The sequence below is a fragment of the Tenrec ecaudatus genome, chromosome X (assembly GCF_050624435.1).
Source record: "Tenrec ecaudatus isolate mTenEca1 chromosome X, mTenEca1.hap1, whole genome shotgun sequence".
Taxonomy (NCBI): Eukaryota; Metazoa; Chordata; class Mammalia; order Afrosoricida; family Tenrecidae; genus Tenrec; species Tenrec ecaudatus.
The window spans coordinates 127339279-127347512 of NC_134548.1; positions in this window are offsets into that span (position 1 = coordinate 127339279).

Sequence of the window (8234 nt, forward strand, 5' to 3'; positions counted from 1 at the left end):
CCTACCTAACACTAGTGAGCACTGCTATTTATAGCTGTTGCATTTACTGTATGCTAGGAGCTCTTGTTGAGGAGTGGTTACACGTTGGTCTGTTAACCACAAGGTCGACAGTTCAAAACCACCAGCACTACGCAGGAGCAAGATGGGGTCTTCTATTCCCATAAAGAGTTATATGGCAGGGGGAAATTGGGGGGAACAGGGAGTTAATAACAATGTGTACAAGAATGAAGAAAATGTTCTAACACGGATTGTGATGATTGTTGTATAACTCTTCTTGATGTGATTGAACTAGTGAATTGTATAATATGTGAACTATATGTCAAGAAAATTATTGAAAAAAGAATATTACAGTCCCAGAACCTCACAGGGGCAGTTCTATCCTGTCCTACAGGGTCACTATGAATCAGCATTGAGTTGATAGCAGGGAAGTATGTTGAGTTGAGGCACTATACTGTTCCATGCCATTGAGTCAATTCTGACCCATAATAACCCCCTTTGCCAAGTAGAACTGCCTCATACAGTTATCGGGGTCCTAAACACTGGTGGCACTGTTGCATAAGTGTTGAACTTCTAACAGCCAAGTCAGTGGTTCAAATCCACCTGCTGGTTCCTAGAAAAAAAGATGAAGCTATCTGATCCTGTAAAGATTTACAGCTTTGGGTTTATATGAATCTGAATTGACATGATGGCTATGGGTTCGGAAACTATATGGAAGTAGTTTGCCAAGTTTTTCTCCTACAGAGCCGCTGAGTGGGTTCAAAATGCCAACCTTTAGGTAACAGCTGAGCGTTTAATCATTTTGTTGTGCGAGCAGGGCTCCTGAGGCACTATATTAGGTTCTGGAAAAAAAACAAGTAAACAAACAAAAACCAAAGATAAGTCATAATATCTGCCATCATTAAGCTTGTTGGCTAATAAAAAGAAAAGAAAACCTATGGGCTAGTCCACTAACCCACTGCCATCAAGTTGACTCTGACTGACTGCAACCCTGTAGAACTGCTCCTCAGGGATTCTGAGGCTGTTATTCTTTATTGGAGCAGGTAGGCTCATCTTTCTCCTGAGAAGCACATAGGGAATTTGAACCCCTGACCTTGTGATTGGCAGGCAGGAGAATGCTTAACCTACCAGGGCTCATGTACAGGTGCTAAATTGGAAAGGGGGGGTTGAGTTAGTTAAATTTTATAATGCCAACTTGGCCAATAAACACATGTGGGGTTAATTGAAGTGCAGAGAGATAAATGTCTCAGCGAGCCTCGCCTTACTAGTTCTTGGGTTTCTTGCTTTCTGATGGTCGGACCAGGGCACAGCTGCCTTAGCCAGTTCCCTGCTTCAGCTGACAAGGCTCACTTCCTGCAAGACACCCCTGAGGAGAAGCCACATGGACCTACCCCGGTGCAGCCGTGGGCGCTGGAGCACCCATGTGGAGACCCCTGCCAGTGCTGAGATGCTTACGCACTCACTGATTCGGCTTTCCTTCTATAGTCAGCGTCATTGCGTGTGTTTTGTGAGATGGAGGAGGACTTTGTGGATTGGTGTTGGACATATGGGCTAATGTTGGACTTGTGGGCTTGGGCAGCACTGGATTGCGATGTTTTCTTGATGTGCACTTACCTTTTATATACAACTCTCTTATACATATGAGTTTCTGTGGATTTGTTTCTCTAATGTACCCAGAATAGCACAGCTCCTTAGAGGCTAATAGAGCTAGAAAATCAATATGAACATACAAATTCCTTAAGTTGGAAGCACATAGGGAATTCTAAAGAGGCATTAAAGAAAATGAGATCAAATTGATTTGGTTTGTGAGAAATCTGGACAAAAAAATGCATAAAACTGGAAGGGAACAGGTGGTGGAGGAGTCCATGGTAGGTAAATGTTTCCAGGTATAAATTAGGGCAATGAGCCCAGGGAACTGAAGGCAGCTGGAAATTTTGTATATCCAGGGAGTTAGCAAAAACAAGGTAGGTGGAAGATGAGGTTGGAAAGGTCAGAAGAAATGAGATGATTCAGGTTTAAGAATTTGTAATTTTTCTTGATATTGGGAAATAATGGAAAAGTTTTAAGTAGGGATGTACAATGATCGAGTCATTTTAGAAAGACCCTACTGATAGTACCATGGTGCAAAACTGGACAGCTGGGAGGCTCTCATTGTAATCCAGTGGCAAACTAAGGCAACTTTTATGGAAATGGAAACGTAGAGATTGGTAACAGCGATGTTAAGAAGTAATTCAGCTGACTGCTACAATAGGTGATAGAAAACACAGAAGGATTATTTCTGTATATTTTTTAGTTTATTTTTGCCACAATTACGAAAAAATAATGAATAACAATGACTACAAGGAAGAAGAAAATCTTCTAAAATTGAATATGGTATCCATTGTACAAGTCTTCGTGATATGATTGAATTATTGAATTGTATGCCATTTGGATCAAGTGTTAATAAAACTGTTCACAGAAAATACAGAAGGAGTCAGAGGAGTGGAGATTGGTGAGTAGGGATATTTGGGGTCCGAGTAGGGGTGTAGAGGCTGTCAGTTGGTCCATGAGACAGCCCAGAGCACTTCTCTGATCCAGAAACTGACTTCAAGCGCATTGCCAGCATTCCTTGCAGACTCCTAGGTCTCAGGCCCACCAGCTGCCTCTTTTGCCCCGCTCCAGGCACACGCCCCGCCGCCACCCCAAAGGTCAGCCAGGAGTCTGGCAGAGGCTTTTGCCTTGCCTCAGCGCTCCTCACAGACCCGCCAACCAGCTCTCATGCCCGCCCCCACCCCCACCCCCGCATCCTCCCAGGTTCCCATCTCTCTGCAATTCTCCAGGCCTGCCAGGCACCCGGCACACGTCTGGCAGAAGCTTGTGTAGATGCTGTTTGGAGACCCAAGCCTACGGAGCTCTCCCACTGCTTCCTGCGTTCTCCCTTCTTGTGCAATCCCCCGCCTGCCCTCTGTGGTGCTCTGAACAGTTGAGCTACACACTAACAGAAGTAGTGCGGTTCTCATTCCCACCCGCCTTCCCATCTAAAGTGCTCCTAGCCAGGAACAGACTACCCAATCCCCAAATTGCAGGCCCCTGTTCCCAGACCAACTTTTTCTGTAACACTGCAGCATGCACAGCAGCAAACAGCCCCTAGGGAGGTCTGAGGGTGGATGGAGCACAAAGCATAGGCTAAGGCGTGAGGAAAACCCCAGAGGTTCAAAGGTGAAACAAAACCCCTCAAGGTAATTAGCTCTAGGCAGCCTACAAAAACACCAACATCAGTCTCCCAAAGAGAGAGACCCGGGCTCTGTGCCTCCCAGGAAAATGGCACCTAGTTCTAATAAACTAACAAGAATGCAGCAAGCTGCTTCCACAGCTTCAATAAGAAAAGGGAAACAAAATCCAATATCAGAGGATGACCTGGACCTAACGGCAGTCATAGAAAAGGCAGACGTTGATCTCCCACAGATAGAAATCTTCAGAATGCTGCTTAGAGTCATACAGGACATGAGGGAAGCAATACAGAAAAGGGACAAAATGATAGAGGAGATAAAGGCCATGCACCAAAGAGAAATAAAAGAGCTAAGGGACGAGATAACAAAAACTAATAGCAAACTCACAGACTTCGCCCAGTGAATGGAGGAGGCTGAGAACCACACCATTGACCTAGAGGACTTGCAAGCAGAAATTAATAAACGTGAGATAAAGTCTAACAAGTCCATCAGAAAAGCTGAAGAAAACCTCAGAGCTATGTCTGATGCTATGAGAAGGAACAACATCAGGATTGTTTGATTACTGGAGGAATGTGCATCAAGGATATCAACATCCAAAATAGTGATGGAATTCTTGGACGAAATCTTCCCTAGCTTAACAAATGAAAACCAGACGATCATTCAGGAGACTAAAAGAACACCAGCTAGTGCTCACCAAGACGTATACTTATTAAACTATCTCACTTTGAGGAAAAGGAGAAAATCATGAGAGCAGCTAGGGAAAAGCAAAGGCAAAGGCAAGCAGATAACATGCTCAGACCTATCAGCAGCCACCATGAAGAGGACAGGAGAGTGGAGCACACTAATCTGGAAAATGAAGGAAAATAATGCAAACCCAAGAATACTCTATCCAGCCAAACTATCTATCAAGGTTTATGAGAAGTGAGTCTTCCTGGACAAGGAAAAACTCAAAGAATACGTTAAAAGAAACCCAGCACTACAAGAGATCCTTCTGACCCAGTATGGGCAGAACAACACTCAGCAAGCACAAATAAAAGACTACCACACAGAACAACTCCACCCAGAGGGCAACAAAGAGAAAACAGCCCCTGAGATAACATTAGCTCAATGATGGAAAGAAGGCAAGAATGAAACACACACACACACACATACACACGCACAACCCATGTATAAGAAATGGAGGTAGGAAAATACCCAACAAATAGATATAATAACCCTGAATATCAATGGAATGAACTCAGACCTCAAGAGACAGAGGCTAACAGACTAGTTTAGAAAGCACTACCCCTCATTTTGCTGCCTACAGGAGACACATCTCAAGTTTACAGACAAAAATAAACTGAGAATCAAAAGCTGGAGGAAAAACATACCAAAAAATGACCGCTGGAAAACCTAAGCAAAGAAAGGAAGGAACAAATCTCAATAGCAAGGATGAGGGATGAAACAGGGGACATTACAATGGACCCTAATGCAATCAAAAGGATTACACAGTACTACGAAAGACTGTACTCCAATGAATTCAACAACTTGAAAACATGGACAAATTCTTGGAAAACAATCCCTCCCTAGACTATTCCCGATGGACGTTAAGAATCTCAACAGACCCATAGCTATAAAATAGAAAATCTTATCAAGGGATTACCAACAAAAAACTCCCATGGACCAGCTGGCTTCACAGGAGAATTCTACCAGGCATTCAGGGAAGAACTGACACCAATCCTACACAAACTCTTCCAGAACATAGAAAAAGATGACAAACTCCCAAACTTTCTATGAAGCTAGTATAACTCTGATACCTTAACAGAGCAAGAATCCCTCAAGAATTGAGAATTACTGATCAATTTCCCTCATGAATATTGATGCAAAAATCCTTAACAAAATACTGGTCAATAGAATACAAAAGTACATAAAAAAAATAATTCACTATGACCAAGTGGGATTGATACCAGAGATGAAGGGATGGTTCAACATATGAAAGACCATTTGTATTATTCACCATATTGAAATGATAAATTATAAGAACCACATGATAATATCGATAGATGCATAAAAACACTTGATAACGGACTTCCGGGAAGATGGCGACGGAGTAACACATACCAGAGGGACTCTGCAGAATCCAGCCCAGGAGAGTTGCTCAGAGGGAAATTCAACGCCACTGGATCGCAGGAGGCGCATCATAAAGATAAGTAGGCTCAGATCCACGGGGTTTTGAGGGGCTGGGGGCTTTTGGCTTACCTCAGTGGAAGCCGGCTGGGGCTCGACCCTAGCCTAGCCGCTGTGTCTGCCCAAGCCGGAACCTTTTGGAGCCTGTAGCAGGGCTTGGCCTCAGCGCAGCCACAGTTTTCCCCTGCCTGCCTCAGGGCAGGGACAGGGCCCTTGAGGCTCCACCGGCAGGGATTGGTGTTCAGCTGCATTGTTGCTTCTGTTTGCGCCTCTGCTCTATATTCCCACGCAGCCTTGGAGGGCTGCGCAGGGGCTTTTTCGGGGCACAGCCACAGCTTGCCGGGCCGCGTGGGCTGAGCAGGGACTGAACCCAAACCCCCACAGCTCCATAGGCAGGGATCAAGCTTCAGCTACACTGAGGTGCCGGTTAACATCTCTGCTCTCTGCACCCCCACTTCTCTGGGGCTGCTCAGCAGCTTTCTTGTGACTCTTCTTGGGGCTCAGCTGCGGATTGCCGCTGGGGCTTGGGGCAGGGAGTGGGCCCTTGCAGGTCCACAGGCAGGGAGTGGGACTCAGCTGCATAGTTGCTTTTCCTTCCCTCGCTTCCCTGTTCCCCGGCACAGCCCGGTCTCACTGTTTAATTTTGCTCCCCCTCTTGTTCCTGAACTGCTCTCTCACACTCCATTGCAGACTTATGGGACACTCCCATTGCCCTAGGGCATTTGCGCCTGGGCCACACCCAGCTAGGTGAGCTCCACCCTGCATAGATAGCCCAAGGCTAGGGAAAGGCCTGCTTGCTCTCCAGGGGATACTCCTCGGACTCCTCACCAGGGAGTTTCTGCCTGTGTACCTGGGGACATAAGGCAGCTCAGCCAACACTTATCAATATTCAAACCAATAGCAGGAACTTCAGCCCAGCCCCTGCAACACTGGGGCAGGCAGCCGACCTGCCATCTGGGGCACTCCCCTGATAGGGAAGCCACAGGAAGATAAAGTGGTAGGTTAATAACCGAGCAAAATCAGCTGTAGGCAGTTCGAAGAAGCATTCCTATAAGTCTTCCAGAGAGAGACTAGAAAATGGCACCTGGTCCCTGAAAAACAATTCAACGCAAACAGCCATCAGCCCCAACGACCTCAACGAAAAAACAGGAGAAACAAAAGACAAAGGCAGAAGATGTGCTGAACATAGCAACATACATAGAAGAAGTAGACATTGAGAAGCCATAAAAAGAAACTCTCAGAATGCTGCTTGGAGTCATGCAGGATATGAAGGAAACAATACAGAAAAAGGATGAAACAATAGAGGAGATAAAAGCCATACACCAAAGGGAAATACAGGAGCTTAGGGAGGAAATAACGAAAAACAATAGCAAAATCATGTTCCTTGAGAATCGACTGGAGGAATCAGAGAACCGCATCAGTGTCTTGGAGGACAACCAAGCAGACTTTAATAAACGTGAACAAAAATCTAATAAGAGCATCAGAGAAGCCGAAGAAAACCTAAGAGCTATGTCTGATGCTATGAAGAGGAACAACATTAGAATTATTGGCCTACCGGAGGAAGACACAACAAAGAAGTCATCTGCAACAGTAGTGAGAGAATTCTTGGAGGAAAACTTCCCCAGCCTAATGAATGAAAACCAAGCAACCATCCAGGAGGCTGAAAGAACATCAGCACAACGGGACCCCAAGAAGAAATCACCAAGGCACATAATAGTTAAACTATCCAACTTTGAGGAAAAGGAGAAAATCATGAGAGCAGCTAGGGCAAAAAAAGCAATCACATATAAAGGTCACCACATAAGGATATGTTCAGACCTATCAGCAGAAACTATGAAAAAAAGGAGAGAGTGGAGTAACATATTCCAAAAGTTGAAGGAAAACAACGCAAATCCAAGAATACTCTACCCAGCCAAATTATCGATCAAGATCGATGGAGAAGTAAAAGTCTTCCCAGACAAGGAAAAACTCAAAAAATATGTTACAACAAACCTAGCCTTACAAAAGATCCTCGCCGACTCAGTATGGGCAGAAGAACAACACTCACCAAGCACCAATAAGAGACCAACACATAGAACAACTTCACCCAGACCACAACAAAGAGAAAACAGGCCCCAAGATAGCAATGGCTTAAGGATGGAAAGAAGTCAAGAATGATACACACACAAAACACACACTAATGAGAAAGGAAAGTAGGAAAACTCCCAACACAAAAAGTATAAAATGGCATCACAGAGTCCGCACATGGAGATAATAACCCTGAATATCAATGGCCTGAACTCAGGCATTAAAAGACTGAGACTAGCAGAATGGCTTAGAAAACACAACCCATCAATTTGCTGCCTACAGGAGACACATCTCAAGGCTACAGACAAAAATAGGCTGAGCATCAAAGGCTGGAGAAGGACCTACCAAGCAAACAGCAATACAAAAAAAGGAGGGGTTGCAATCCTTATCTCGAATAAAATTGACCTCAAAGTGCAAACCATAAAAAGAGATAAGGAGGGACACTATATAATGCTCAAGGGAATCTTAGACAATGAACCACTAAGCATTGTAAACATATATTCCCCGAATGAGAGACCAGCTCAATACGTCAACCAAACACTCCAAAAGATTAAGAAAGAAATCACAGACTCGACAATTATAGTGGGCGACTTCAACACACCACAAAAGGAAGACAAAGAAAACAAGAGCAAACAATTGGCGGATGAATAACTACTGCAAAAGGAGTACATACTGGCACAGATCAGAGATGAAATTAGTAAATTTCTAGAAACCAACGAAAATGAGCACACGACGTACCAAAACTTATGGGACACAGCAAAAGCAGTCATCAGAGGAAGTTTCATAGCAGTACAT